Source organism: Mus pahari, chromosome 5 (genome assembly GCF_900095145.1).
Source record: "Mus pahari chromosome 5, PAHARI_EIJ_v1.1, whole genome shotgun sequence".
Taxonomy (NCBI): Eukaryota; Metazoa; Chordata; class Mammalia; order Rodentia; family Muridae; genus Mus; species Mus pahari.
The window spans coordinates 88,955,768-88,972,350 of NC_034594.1; positions in this window are offsets into that span (position 1 = coordinate 88,955,768).

Here is a 16,583-nt window from a genome sequence, read left to right on the forward strand (position 1 = left end):
GCATTTGTTGTTCTGATTATTATGTGTCAGGAGGAATTTCTTTTCTGGTCCAGCCTATTTGGAGTTCTGTAGGCTTCTTGTATGTACATGGGCATCTCTTTTTTAAGTTTGGGAAGTTTTCTTCTATAATTTTGTTGAAGATATTTGCTGGCCCTTTAAGTTGAAAATCTTCATTCTCATCTACTCCTATTATCTGTAATGTTTGGTCTTCTCATTGTGTCTTGGATTTCATGGATGTTTTGAATTAGGGTCTTTTTGCATTTTGCATTTTCTTTGATTGTTGTGCCCATGTTCTCTATGGAATGTTCTGCACCTAAGATTCTCTCTTCCATCTCTTTTATTCTGTTGCTGATGCTGGCATCTATGGTTCCTCATTTCTTTCCTAGGATTTCTATCTCCAGAGTTTTTTCATTTTGTTTTTTGTTTGTTTATTTGTTTGTTTGTTTTATTGTTTCTGCATCCCTTTTTAGGTCTTGGATGGTTTTGTTCAATTCCATCACCAGTTTGGCTCTGTTTCGTGAATTCTTTAAGGGATTTTTTTGTTCTTCTTTAAGGACTTCTACTTGTTTAGCAGTGTTTTCCTGTTGTTCTTTAAGGCTTTCTACCTTTCTAGTAGTGTTCTCCTGTGATTCTTTAAAGGCTTCCACCTGTTTAGCAGTGTTTTCCTAAACTCTCTAAGGGATTTTAGTGTTTCCACTTTAAAGGCTTCTAGCTGTTTACCTGTGTTTTCCTGTATTTCCTTTTTAAAATACTTCATCATCATCATGAGAAGTGACTTTCGATCCATGTCTTGATTTTCTAATGTGATGGTGTATCCAGGACTTGCTTTGGTGGGAGAGTTTGGTTCTCATATTGCCAAGTAAACTTGGTTTCTGTTGCTTCTGTTCTTATGCTTGCCTCCTGCCATCTGATTATCTCTAGTGCTTGCTGCCCTCAATATATCTGATTGGAGCCTGTCCTTCCTATAATCCCAGTTGATTCAGGACTTCTCAGAGTCCAAATTTCTCTGTGATTCTTTGTGGGCTCCTGTGAACCTGAGATTCTGGGTGTGTCTGAGTTCTTGGCAGTCAAGCTCCTCTGAGACACTCAAATACTAGTATGACCCAGCTCCTATTATCCTAGGATCCTGTTGTTCTAAGATCCTGTGCATGTTACAGTGCGTGGAAGTGGTGCCTCCTTTGAGAACCTTGGAGCTGCCTGGTCTGTTTGAAACCAAGGTTAAGCAGCACTGATCAAAAGGAACCTGAGCCTCTGGTCAGGAAGGGCTCTGGTGTCCTTGTTCTTGTTGCCACAGGCCCTTCACAATTGGATTGGAGCAGATGTAGTGTTCCATTCACCAGTGTTCCATTCACCAGTTCCTAAAAATGCATGGGCAGTCCTCTAGGGACCGAGGGGGTGTCCTCAGACTCTGCGCCCTAGGTGCCCTGGTGCTGGTGAGGACCAGAAGGGACTTGTGCCCCTAGTCAGGCCTGTTCTCTGCTTCTCTAGTGCTGTCCCAGGTCCCACGTGTGATTGGATTAGAGCAGATGTATGGTCTACGCACCAGTGATCCTAAGATCGGCTGGGCAGTCCTCTAAGACGGTGGGGTTGTCCGCAGACTCTGTGCCCTAGGTGACCCGGTGCTGGAGCCACCCGGAAGGGACTTGTGTATGGGCGAATCTTGATGTTCACCTACATAGAATATAGAATCACCATGAAAACAAATCCTGAGTATTGTCTGTGGGGGAGTTTCTAGACTGAGGAGAGAAGACTTACCTTAGTTGTTCATAGCACCATTGTATGGGTTGGTGTCCTGGACAGCTTTAAAGAAAGGGATCATCACCAATGCTCATCTTTGTCTGATGCCTGAGTACAGATGCAGTATGACCAACTGCCTCACACTCCTGCCCCATGCTTTCCTTGCTATGATGGACTCTACCCTCAAAATGTAAGCCAAAGACAGTCCCTCCTTCATTAGATTACAGTTTTTACGCATTTCCTAACACTAACAAGAAAAATACCATCAATGGTGTATTATTTTATAGTTTTCTTTTATACTAGATATTTTTGACACCAAGAAATATTTTGAAATTGTGTGTTAAGTTATGTGATCAGAGGAGATGAGGGTGTAGTAGGATCACAGAACCACTGAACAATAACTAACTAACTAACTAACTAATATTTCCTATATTTTTGGTTCTATGGCAAGTACCTTGTTATAGAGTACTTTATATGCATAACTAAGACTAGACACATATTCTACAATGTTACCTACACACATTAGGCATGCAGAGATTCCCCTTGAAATAGGTCATTAACTACCATTTATGAACTCTTCTAAATCCCAAGAAGGAAGCATCCAAGAATGACCTGTTTCAGATGTCATTAAATTATTCTTCATAACATATGACTTCATTCTGAAGTCCCTAGCGTGAATGTGGGCTAATTATTAGAGTCAGCAGGCATGTCCTTTTTATATTCTAAGGCATTCATCTCCTTGGTTGTATAATCACTTCTGTGTATATTTTTAGTGAGTCCCTAATTTCTATCTGACTTCTCTGAAGTACAAGACTTCATTTTAATCAGGGATCCCACATGTTTGTAAATCATCCTAGGAAGTGACTCTGAGACTGTTCAACCTATATAACATGGTTTCTGAGATGGTGGAAGGTAGCGATTATACAGCTTCTGAATGGAAAGCCTGGTAAGTGGCTCAGGATTAAAGGTCCTCTTCATGAGGCTTCATATTTTGTGCCTTCTATTCTCCTCTTTTTCCCTGCCTTCCTCTCACCTCCTCTCTCCTGTTCCCTCTCTCTACCAGTCATTTTCCTCTCCCTCTTTCTTATCAAATCTGTATGCATTATCAACACACACTTTCAATGAGGTTAAAATAAAGGTGAAGAAATTGAGGTCATGTCTTACAATGAGGTAAATGCTAGGAAGTAAAGCTGATAAACAAAGCTGATACTGGATGTAATGGTGAATTCTTTCAATTTGACAGGATATAGAATCACTTAGGAGATAATTCTCTGAACAAGTCTGTGAGGGGGTTTGTAGACTGCAATAACCACAATGATAGGCAGCACTATTCTATGAGAAAGCAGGCGGTATATCACTAGGATTCTTGCTTTCTCATTCCTAACTGTGGATATAATATAACCACATGCTTCATGTTCTTGCTAACATGGCTTCAATGTTGTGATGGCCTGGATCCTCAAACTGTAAGCTAAACTAAACCTTTACTTTTGCAAGTTGTTTTTTTCTCAGACATTTTTTTCATGACAATGAGAACATGAAGTATTAAACTATGTATTTTGGTTGGTATGAGAGGTCATTGCAAACTTGACACAAAGATTCCCTGTGTCTGAAGCTGAGAAACATCATTCAAACACAAAATCAAAACAAAAACAAAATTAAAACTAAAACAAAGAACAAACAAACAACAACCAAAATCAAAACAAAAAATAAAATCAAAACCAAAACCAAATCATTTTGGGGAAAAAATAAAATTCAACAACTCAGCAGAAGTTCAGAGTTTCCTCTTGCTTTTGTAATAAATAGATATGGCAAAAATTACTTGAACTTGGCTGTAGCATGACTTATGTTCTGCTGTGTAATCTTTGTGTGTTTTGTGCTGGGGTAATGCATAGTTTAGTGGTCTTTATGAACTAAGGGTACAAGGGAAAGAGATGAGTTCTAATTCTGGGCCTCCTGGGCTTGTGTAACATAAACAATTAGAGGTTGTTGTGCCCAGATTGCAAAACCCCAAAGAGACCACCAGGAACACCTCTGAAGTGAGTTCATGAGAGTCTTTATCTAAGTTCCAAAGCTATGGCCACAGAACTTCCTGATGAAAGAGAAGAGGAGACAGACCCTGAAGTCTAGGAGAAGGGAATTTATAAAGGAAAAAAAAAAAAAAAACACAAGCAGGAGTTTCCAAGCCTTAGTATTATATGAGAGGGTAAAGAAATATTGTCCTTCAAGTAATTGGTTTAGAGCACCTAGTTAAAACACAAGAAGGAGGTCTACATCCAAACAGGAGCATCTTGACCTGAAAATGACTTGTTTTCTTATCCCACTCTGTTATCAGCAAGCTGAAGCTTCTTTGTCTATTTTGTAACTTCCAAGGACGTTTCATGATTTTTCTCAGACCTCTCTAAGGGCCATGCCTCTCTAAGGACAAATTAACCTAGAATGATGTCTTTAGAACAAAACTGTGGGTCTGTGTACCAGAGGATTTCTACTGAGATCTTTGGCCTGGCCTGGTGTGAGAGTTCCAGTGAAGAGAAGAGAGTACAGACAGGGAGGGGAAGTTGCTTCTGCTGCTTCTGCTACTGCAGTTGGCTCTACCTCTGCTCTGCCTTCCAGGTTCCTCCTGCCCACCCTGCACTGAGTCAGGTCGGGCTGAGTCAATGAGAACTTGTCAGTGAGGAGTGTGGCAGAACTTCAGGCAGTGCTTTGGGAGAGCAGACCTCTTTCCAAGTGTTACAGTTCTAAGGACAGAAGGCTCAAACAACAGAGTAATTCTTGCACACCTTTAAACCTTCTGGATAGGATTCTTATATAGAATTTTGAGGTGGGTAAGGGTCTGACAATAAGTACTTCTCATTGGTTTGGTATTAGAGCTTTGGGGAAACCTTATTTGCATGAGGGAGGGCTTGGTGCTGCTTCTACCTGACTGATGGCCACACACCTCTCTATAGGGGGCTGTGGGAAGCTGTGGGAGGCTGTAGCTATAGGCTGATAGGAGACAGGGACCCTGCAGGCATGGCCAAAACCTGCTATCTCATGCAGATGGAAGTCACCACCCATTGTGTCACATGGGTTCCAGACCTTTGCTTGTCCAGGGACAGGACTGTCTGTGCACAGTCCACCTCCCCGGACAAAATGGAGTTTATTTTGCTACCCTAAGCCCCTTCCAGGTTTTTGTAGACCATCTACTGACTCCATGCCACTATGGATAATGGGCAGACTCAGAATAGGACACCTTGTACACCAGACAGTATCTGTCTGTGTTCATAGTTGCTTGGATTGAGGTGAGACATTCTTTTATCTCCATGGAAACTCCTGCTCTTCTATGCCTTTTATTTTACCATCCTGGAAGGAATAAGGATATTTAAAGCTACCCTTGAGCCCCTCCTTTTGATTATTAAACTAAGAATTAATGAATCCCAAGAAACTAAAATTTCTCCTTAAGTTTCATTCTGGGAGATGAAAATGACATAAAACCCAGTAGTCCAAAGTAAATGTGTGTATATTATGTGTGCACTTTTTATTCATCTTCTGGAACAAGATTTTGCATAGTTCTGTTAACTTGTTGGGTTATCTTGCAGGAAAGGAGGGAGAAAAGATAATGATGGGTCAGTGATTGACTGGACCATAATACCTGGACCAGAACTGCTTATGTATATCTCTCATCCTGTTTAAACCTTAACATCCTGTCAGGACTCAGTATGGGCATGGGGAGATCTCTTTCTTCTTCTTCCTTATAAGGCTGCATAGAATAACCCCTCATTTCCTGCTTTCACTATTGTCTTTGTGTCTATTTTGCTCATAGAAATTGCATAGCTGACCCTGTCTTTCTAGGGATGCCCTCACACTGACCTATGCTTGTAACATGCATTGTCTGGGTTTAAGTAGTTCAGAGGAGTGTAGCCTTGGGTGTTTGTAATATGAATGCAGGTTATCGGATCCCATATCTAAGCTGTCTTGCTTTCAAATGTTCTTGGAAAGGAGACTAGCCGATGGAAAACTACTAGGGAGATATGACTGACACAAGAATTACCCCGTTCTCAAAAACTTTTACGTGTATCTGTAGAGTCTTATTCTGAGTATACAAAGTGTAAGTCAGGGGTTATTTACAGTTTAGAATGTAGTTTTGATGTTTTTAGCACTTGTGAAGGGAGCAAACTTTAAAAGGCTATTGCCCTAAGGAACGTGCATCCATGTGGCTTTGAACCTCAAAGGCTGACTTGTCTCCCCCACACTGTCTTATTGAACTCCTCTACTTTAAGTTTCTCGCTTGCTCTGATTATGTATCACGGATTGTTTTCAGTTTAAGGAACTAGTAGTATCTTGAGATTGCAGTCCAGGTCCTGGTAGTGCATATAAACACCCCTTCTAGTTGGAAGCTAGAAACCTTTACAGAATATGAATCAAGGGATGAATTTCTTGATGGCTGTGATTTTTAAATTCTCAATGGTAGCTTCTGAGGCTATGAATGGATCAAAGCCCTTAAGAAACCTGCAGTTGAAAGAGTCCTCAGAGATAATTACTCTACAGGAATGTGTTGGCACTTAGCTAGGAAAGTGTATATTGGGCAGCCTTTGAGTGCTTGCCACAGCATATTACCTGGCGTTTATCTTGTACCTCCATGAGGGTAGACAGTTAGTGCATCTCTGGCTGCTGATGGCATAAAATATGTCCCCTGGATTCATACACAAAGACATTTGTTGGCTTATTTAGGTGCTCAAAGATAAGGAGTTGCAATAATTGTGAACTTGATAGAACTTACTACAATGGTCACGGAAATCTATCTATGGGTATGTCACTTGGAGGTGAGTTTAAAATCATCTAGGCTACAGGGTTAAGATCAGGGAGAGAAGAGAAAGGAAGTCCAGGGAATGAGTGGGATTTGTATGCAAACTCGTCAATGGCACAAGACAGGCCAGTAGTGGCTAGACCTATAATCTTGTTCAGGTTCACATGATAAGGAGAGGGAGATTTTCAAGGAACTGTTTTTTTATTCTACCACTGCATGGTCAGTTAATTTAGAGCCTAGCTTTCACATTCCATTTTTCTCAGTGGCTCCAAGACAGCACAATGTAACACTGGAGAAGAAAATAGTTAAAAATCTGTGAAATAAACTACATTGATACGAGTAGTGGGTTAAAATGGAAACCTAGTGTAGGAGGGGCCACCCACTTTCTGATTAGATTTTAGGTTTGCTTCATAGATGGTAGGTAGTTAATATTTTGAGAAATCCCTATTACATAGGGTCAATTTTATCAACTATCTAAACAGCCTGTTAGATAAAGCAAGGTACACAGTGTCTACTTAGAATATCTTAATTCCTGCCTAGGCCATTATACTGAAGCACTGATACGTTTACCTGATATGTTTATATACTGTGGTAGCAGTAAAGTGTTTATATAGACATTAAATGGATGGTGTCAGATACCCTGTATAATAGTGTGACTAATTCAGAAGTGTTCTATACAGACATGGTACTTCTCAAGCTTTACTTTGCCCTGGTATAGATATGATCCCTGCTGCCTTTCTGCTTGCTCAGGGTGTGTGTGATGGGTGATCTTGGTTATCAACTTGGCTACAATTTAGAATCAACTTAAATACAACTGGCTGGGCCATATCTTTGGGTGACAGCTAAAACAAAAGGACATGGAAGAAGAAAGCTTTTGATTTTTGCCTGATGGCTCTAAGTTTTGCTGATGGTAAGTAAGTTCATGTATTTGGCTGGTGAGGCATGCCTTCTTTGTAGTTAGAACCTACCTCTTTACAATTCTATTATAGATTAGAAACCAGATTATGCTGGTTTTAATGAGAATGATCTTGGTGGGCTCATATTTTGAATATATGGTCCCCATTTGAAGGAACTTTTTGAAAAGGATTAATAGACTTGGCCTTGTTGGAGGAGGTGTGTCAGGGAAAACATTGATGTTACAAAATAATCTCATCTTTTCCAGTTAGCATTCTCTGTTTTCAACTTGCAGAACAAGATACAATCTCTAAGCTGTCCCTTTAATCAGCCCTTTGCTCTGTTATTACAGACTCTGAACCTCAGGAACAATATGCCTCACATTAAGGGCTTCCTTCTCTTTGATGCACTGATCATGGTGTTTTATCTCATTAATAGAAAAAAGTGGGACTGACTTCCTTACACCAGGTTCATTGTTCTTCAAACTGTAGGCAAGACTTCATCCCCTGTTAAAACCCAATTGACATCTCTTCCTCCTTCCTTTACATTTTCAAAGGTCTAGGCTGTGAGACTTAATAGGGACGCTGGACTGGATTGCTGGTTGTATGAAGTTTTTTTTAGAAGGTTTATTGCCAGTATGGACAGAGAGACAGACAGGCAGGTAGATAAATTATCCCAAAAGGGTCTCTGAGAAGGCTTCCAGTTCCAGTACCAGAGACAGAATACATATGATAGGGGCTCCAAAAAGGGTCTGAACCACATGGCAGAGATGTGGATCTCTCCTCAGAGATCTCTGAGGGAGGTTTCAGAATATGCTTCTATTCATTCTCACAGATTCCCTAGAAGGTGGTATGGAAAGTGTGGGAAGCAGAAACTGTGAACACCAGCACCCTTTTGGATTTTCTGAGCCAGTATCACTATAAACTCTCTTCCTTAGATGAGAAACTCAGCCACCAGGAAGTCTGTTAGCTAGAGGTCCATAGACAGTGCTTCCAGTAGCCTCTCCTTATTTGTGACAGGGACGGCAGGTATTGTAGACTGAACAGCAGTGTGTTAAACTGTCTATTACATTTCCATCACAGGAAATCACATCTAAAACCCCTGCTTCTCAGGGTGAGATGGGGTGGTGTGGGGATCTGGTTTGTTAGGGGCAGAATCCTTTGTTCTTGTGGCATGTTTGTGCATCAAAAGAAGTTGACCTAAGCCTCCCAGTGCCTGTGGCTATTCCTTTACCATCCTGGTGGGGATGATCCTAAAGACATACTGAGGCTAGAACAGATGGCTCTGGGTGACTTTTTTCTAGTGCATCTCCTTGGTTCAACAGGGTCTTCATGGGGCTCAGCTCCTGAGATGCAGGAGGCACAGAGGCAGGTGTGACTTCCTGCAATGGTAGTTGGCCTGATTCCACTTCAAGGGAGCAGTAGGAACTTGAGATTGCTCAGTAACCTCTAGATGTCAGTGAAAGTCCTGCATTTTTCTCTTATGGATTCCAAATGATTTTTTCAAGTCACATTCTGTAACCCTCTGGGTATTCTGAAGAGAAAGAATTGTCCTCCTCACTTTAGGTGAAATAGTTTTGAGAAAGGGGAGCAACAAAAAGTTGCCATTTCTCCATGCATCTAGTTTCAGGAATTCAAAAGCTGAGGCAGTGATGCTTGCCAGAGGGGCAGCTTGTTTCCTAGGAAGAAATTTTGAGTAGTTCTGACAACTTGTCCGTCCACCTTTCAGGAGAGACTGAGGCTGAGATAATGATAGGTCAGTGATAGGCAGGACCACACCTGGACTAGGACTGCTTAACTATGCATAGTTCTCACTGTGGTGTGACTGGTGGATCATTAGACCTCTAAATTTCTTTCCTTCCTCATTTGGCCACTTTGAGTCAATCTCTTTTCTCTGTGCTTCACTCTCCCTTGCCTATTTAATAGGTCTGTTGAGTTCCTAGGACCGTTTAGGGATGCTAGGGCCCAACCTCCCAGTTTACCAACTCTGAACATTAAAAACCTAAACATGTGGTTTGGATTAATATCACATGTTAACAAGATAGGTTTCTCTATTATACTGTTTCTTTTAATTAATAATACCACAGATAGTTTAATGGAAAGTTTATTTAGCTTACTACTTTTTGAGACTCAAACATAGTGTCAATATTAGCTGGCTTTGATGAGGAGCTCATGATAACAGGCAGAGTGGTGTGAGGTGTGGAGGTGGTGGTGGTGGTGTATTTGTGTGCGCATATTTTCTCTCTGTGTGTGTGTGTGTGTGTGTGTGTGTGTGTGTGTGTGTGTGTGTGTGTGTGTGTGAGTGTGTGTGTGTGTTTGGAAGAAGTTACATCAAACTGTAGGCAGAGAGCAAGCAGAAGCGCGGGTTTTAACAAATAGCCCTTCAAACATTTCAGTCATTCCACAACAGCTACTTTATCCACTTGTGAGAGCAGATCCTATAGTGTCTTAAGTACCTTCCACGAAGCAGTAACTGTAAAGATTTGTCACTTTCCAGCATCACCACACTGGAGATAAAGTCTAGCACAGAAACCTTAGGTGACTAACCATTCATAAACATGGAGGGCTTCTTTACCTATCTCCAGTGGATAGGTGACAAAGTAAAATTTCAGGGAGTTTGCTGGACTTCTGGTTGGACAACTGATATGTAGACAGAGAAGATTTGAATCCTCTTTGGTTGTGAATTCTCTCTTGTGAGTTCTTGATGACAAAGCCTACATTTTTGAGTTAAAGAGGTAAGCATAAAGCTTGATTGGCATTAATTAGTGGTTGATATGTTCAGGGTTTCTCTTAAGTGGATGCCTGTCTTTTACAGTTGCATTTGCTCAGAGAAGATTCTGTGTGTTTGTGTTTGTATATGTTCATATGGATGTGCATTCATGGGGAGTCTAGAGGCCACCTTGGGGTCTGTTCCTGGGGACACATCTACCTTGTTTTCTGATGTTTTATTGTTCAGAATCTTTCTGAATAAGTTAGGCTGGCTTTCCAAGCTGTCCTTGTTTGTCCACCCATTTCTATGTTGCTGACACTGAGAATACAACTATAACCCATCATGCCAGCCACACTCATTTACCTGAATAATGGGAATTGAAATCAGGTGGATATGTTCATGTGGCAAGGACTTTATTGGCTGAGAAATCTATAGTATGTCTTTTTATTGGTGATATTGTCATTTTAAGCAACACAAAATACACACTAATAAATAAAACAATAAAATTACTTAAAGTGCACTTTTGAAAGGACACTCTAAGTCCAAACATATCTGATTATTGGGCTAATGTAGCTTTTATTTATTTGTACATGTAGAGTGTATATTTTCCTTTAGGGTAAGGGAAATTATATTTGGGCAAAAGCATGCTGTTACTAGAATGAACTAAGTAAAATAAATGAAAAGCAAAAATCCCATTGTACAGCACAAATCATTTCCTTTTTTTGAGATGAAGTTTTGTCAAGCAAGTATGTCTTTCTAGAGTAGTCCCTTTCAAAAGAGAGTACCTAGAAATTTAGTGAGAAGAGGACCTTGGGAGTTAGGTGGGATGCATCTGCAAGATTTGCAGGGGCTGGATGGGAAAGACCATATAAGTCCTCTGCAAGTGACAGGGGCACTATGTAAATTACAGCATCCTGAAGGAGGAACCACTAACAAAGGTGGATTTATTTATTTATTTATTTATTTATTTATTTATTTATTTATTGTTTTGTTGTTGTTGTTTTGTTATTTTGTTTTTTGTTTGTTTGTTTGTTTGTTTGTTTTTGAGACAGGGTTTCTCTGTGTAGCCCTGGCTTTCCTGGAAATCACTCTGTAGACCAGGCTGGCCTTGAACTCAGAAATTCACTTGCCTCCACCTCCCAATTGTTCACCCCGCTGGATTTTTGTTATATGTTTGTTATCATGTTGTACTGGCTAAGTTTATGTCAACTTGACACAGCTGCAGTTATCACAGAGAAAGGAGCTTCAGTTGGGGAAAGGCCCCCATGAGATCCAGCTGTGGGGTATTTCCTCAATTAGTGATCAAGGAGGAGAGGCCCCTGGTGGGTGGAACCATCTCTGAGCTGGTAGTCTTGGATTCTATAAGAGAGCAGGCTGAGCAAGCCAGGGGAAACAAGCCAGTAAAGAACATCCCTCCATGGCCTCTGCATCAGCTCCTGCTTTCTGACCTGCTTGAGTTCCAGTCCTGCATCCTTTGGTTATCAACAGCAGTATGGAAATGTAAGCTGAATAAACCCTTTCCTCCCCAACTTGCTTCTTGGTCATGATGTTTGTGCAGGAATAGAAACCCTGACTAAGACACATGTGAAAAACCATTCTATTCACCTTGGCCAGGAACCAAAGTAAAGATAATGTTGTGCCAGGAAATGTTCATGAACTCCAAAAGACCCCCTAGGAAACAAATCCAATGTAGTCATATTAGGAACTCCTTATTTGAACTCAAGCTTGGGCTCCCCAACAACCCTGACACAGCAGGAAGGTGGAGATTTGAGTCTCGGTTTGGGCAAGCATTTGCAGTGTGAAGAAGAGGGTATCTGGCCTGATACACCTCTGATGCAGGGTGGTGGTGTTGGGGGAGCATTATGGCCTTTAATATAATTGGCTGGTGCTAGGAGCCAAACCATAAACTTAACTTCTTCTTTCCTCTTAGTTGGTGTTTGTCAGGCAGCAGTGAGCTTGTAACCTTGAGGTACAGATTTGTTGTAGTTATAATCTAGATACTGGGGCTAGATGCAGGTTTTGTTGGTGGTAACCTGGAATCTGGTGTTATATAAAGGTCTTGTTGGGGGGTGGGGTAGGCTGAAAACTGGTGCTCGGTATCAACCTGTTAGTTAACTTGAGTTCAACCTTAGGTCACATTCTCTAAGATTTAGTCTGAGCCCCAAAGATTTGGTCTCTCCATACCATCAAATTCTAACCTGAGGAACTAATGAATTTATTGGGGTTATTTAATTGAGAAGGGTGAGATGTTACCTACAGAAGAAGAAATGGCAGAGCAACAGTGGCACATGTCTTTAATCCCAGCACTTGGGAGGCAGAGGCAGGCAGATTTCTGAGTTCCAGGCCAGCCTGGTCTACAAAGTGAGTTCCAGGGCAGCCAGGGCTATACAGAGAAACCCTGTCTCAAAAACAAAACAAAACAAACAAAAGGCATGATTCAAAAGCAACTGAATCACTGAGGACTCAGCCTAGCTTGGGTGATGGTTCATGAGTGTGGAGATCTGTAGTTCTCTGCATGACTAAAGAAATCAGGGAGTGTTCTAGGCAGCTCCATTGGTCTGCATGTTAGAGCAGCCTGTTTGGTCTCTGTCTTTAGATGTCCTTCATGTTTATATAAGTTGTGATGGGCCTGGTGAATCTGGTCAATTTCAGAGACTTCTGAAATATTTTCCTGAGTTACTTATTTCCTCAGTCTTAACTAGACTTTCCTTGTAACTTCTTATATCTTATCAAGCTTCAGAAGAAATCACTATAATACATGTTTGCTCTATGTCCTGATATAAGTCGGGATCCTCTAATGCAAAGTTTAATACCCTTTCCATGCACCTATCTTTTGTTTACACAACCACATTGTCTTTGATATAAAGTTGTGGTTCTAAGTTGCAGGTCATGTTTTGCTGGACCTAGTGATATGAATACATTCACTGCCATCTGGTTCAATGATTCATGGAAACAGCCACAAAGGTAACATTGCTGAACGTAGAGTGGAGAAGGGGATAGAAACACACTAGGAAGATCCTAATTAGGAACAGCTATACCATTGACTTATCAATATACAAAACTTGAAAGACAAAGACCCAGGGAAGTAGGGTCTTAGCTGTGTCTGTTCTTTTGTCAGCTGTTGCTGAACCAGATAATGGACAGCTACAGAGCCAGAGGAAGGGAATACATTTCACAGTTCACTTAAGGTAGCATCTGGGTGGTTTTATTACTTAAAAATACACACATTGTATCCTTAAAGGTTATCCTTCTGGAAATACAAACTCATCAAGGCACTTGCCTGGTTTGTCAGGCTAACCTCGTTTTGTGGAAACACAGATCAAGGCTATTTATTATACTGTGTAATTGGGTGGTTTGATTCCATATTAGAGGGCTTTTGTTTTATGAAATTCTCTCTCTTTATGTGTATGTGCATGTTTGTTTGTGTATGTGTGTGTATGTGTGTGTATGCATGTATGTGTATATATATATGCATGTATATATATATATATATATATATGCATGTATGAATGGATGGATGGATGCATGTAAGATTATCTTATCTTTGATGATGGAGTCTCTTAGTGGAATGGACTTTGTTGATGTGGCTAGGTTATCTTGCCCGTGAGCAGCTGGGAAATGCTTTTCTTTGCTTTCCCAGTGCTTAGGCTCTAACCGTGTGTCACAATGTACAGCTTAATAATTATTTATTTCTCTCTCTCTCTCTCTCTCTCTCTCTCTCTCTCTCTCTCTCTCTTTCTCTCTCTGTGTGTGTGTATGTGTGTGTGTGTGTGTGTGTATGTGTGTGTGCAAACTCTTATAAGTTTATGTGTACTACATGTGTGCTTGAACCCACAGGTGCCTGAATTGGATGTCAGACTTACTATAGCTGGATTAAGAGGCAGTTGTAAACTGCTGTGTATGTGTTAGAAATTGAACCCTGAACTTCTGCTAGGGAATAAACTCAGATCCTAATGGTTATAGAAAAAGAGATGTACTAAATTTTCTTCCCAGACCCAGGTAGCTTTTTAACTCCTCAAGGAAAACTCATTTGTCAGGCAAAGAATGGGCAAAAAAAGTAGACATGATTTCAAGGTTCCAAGTAAGAATTGGTGAACCTCAAGATAACTCAGAAGGAAAATTAATTAGAAATAATAGGACTCTCTAACACTGTGCTAATAAACTTTTTATAGGATTCATTTTATAAAACCCAGTTTTGAAAATAACTACCTTGTACTAAAGTGTATTACATAGTTACACTAAAATTCAATCTTTCAGAAGGATACACAGTAAAAAGTATATTAATATATAGCTTCTACTCCATCCCTTTTCCACTGGGATTACCATGTTTACACACTTATTTATATTTCAAGAAAATTCTTATGCAGAGAAAGAATCCATGTACTTCATGTAAACAATCACATGTTGTAGTTCTCTCTGCTGTTGTGGACTGTTGGCCAATAGAGTCCAAGAGGGCAGTGGAAACAGAGATGACAAACGAGGATTTGTGAATACTAACAGTGAATGACCACACCAGGACCACCTATCAGGTGACAGCTATCAACTTTATTTTGGGGTGATTCAAGGTTTATAAAAATTTTGTGAACTGATCATAGGAAGATTCAGCATGAGCCAAGGTTATTAGCTAAGGGTTTATGGGAGCAAAATGCCTGATTATCAAAGAGAAGCATGTCAGATCAGGTGCTATCTGATCTGGTTTGTCAGAAGAAAGGAAATTGATCCTCTAATTTAGTTGAGGCTATGTGGCATTACTCTGAACAGAGAAGGTGAAAGCTTTTTAATGAGGGGAGTCTCGCACACTACACCTGACCCAGAATTTATCCAATCATGGTACACTTTGAACTTAATTACCAGAGTTTTCCTTCAAGACCCATGAAAGTAGCTAAAGGGACTGCTTAGTGATAAAACATGTGCTTAGCATGTGAACATTCTGGAATCAATCCTATGTCCCTGCCACATGCTCTAACGACAGAACACTTCTACAATCTTAGAATTTTGGACGGGTGTATGATACTTCTACTTGCTTATTCTCTGTTCCCTAAAGACAGTAAAGGGTTATAGCAATTTAGATGAGTTGGTAGAGTACTTGCATAGTAAAAATCAGATTGGGGTTGATCTGCTGATTAATCCAGGTGTGGTGCCACACAACAGCAATCCCAGTATTCTGAAGGTAGAGGCAGAACAATTATGTATTCAAAGTCATCCTTACGTACAGAATGAGGTGAAGACCAGCCTGGCATCCATTAGACCTCAAATTAAAACAAACAAACAAACAAACAAACAAACAAACAGAAAAGCCAATATCCCCCCAACAGAGGCAAGCATAGCCAGTAATATCAGTGCAACTGTAGAACAATTGATGAAACATCATCATTGGTTTCTCTACTGCAGAAGCAAGTGCTGGTTTGTTGGACAAAGTCCCCTTTCTGATCTTCCCCACATCGTAAGGATCCTCTAGAGACTTAGAGAGAGATATGTTCAAGACCAATACTGATTTGCTATGCAAACTCTGGGTTTCACCTTTCAGAATTGACTTTTTCCTCTGGAACATACAATACACTGACTCTTTTGATAGCTGGTAGAGAAGAAATAACAATAGCACATGATACCCAAGGTTAGCTTCTGTTTTCCTCATGGTCTCTCTCTCTCTCTCTCTCTCTCTCTCTCTCTCTCTCTCTCACACACACACGCACACACACACACACACACACACACACACACACACACACACACACACTGGGATGGAAGAGTCTGTAGAGGGAGTTATCTCACATGGGAAAGCAAGTCATGAGATATCATGTTCCAAATAACAGATGTTTGTCCCATTAAATTCACCATGCAGCCCCTTCACTCACTGCCCAGACATATGCTGATATGTTTCTTGGTAGTCTGCCATTAGCCTTGTGCCATTAGCAGGCTCACCTAGTATGCAGCTTACACCTATACTTCTGCAGTGAACTTTTATGTACTAACTCATTTTATGAGTTTAACTAGCTAAGCATGACCCAGTGGCTGGAGCAGATAGAAATGGCTTTAGCATAAAATTATTATTTCGCTTATGAGGTTCTTGGAAATGTCAAGAAATAGCCAACTAAGAAAATAAAACCCATAGTTAAGGTTTCACTATGTCTTTTTCTTTTTCTCAAAAAGAAAGAGATGATAAATGAACAAGTACAGGAATTAAAAGCAAACAAAGAAAAATACACCCATACCAGGGTTGGAAATGGATCCTTCCCCACCAGTACATTTCTAGATGTTGGTAAGTATGTTCTCTGAGAAGCCACCAATCCTTAAAGTACTGAGCCTTTAGGCTGCCTTTATTATTGTGAGATTTCATTTTCAGAGGAAGTCAACTAGTGTTCAGGTCAAGAAAATATAATATATGTTGGACAGGAATATAGAGATTGATCTAGCCTGTCTCCAATGGATGCAGTTGAATCTTCACTCTGGGAAAAATAGT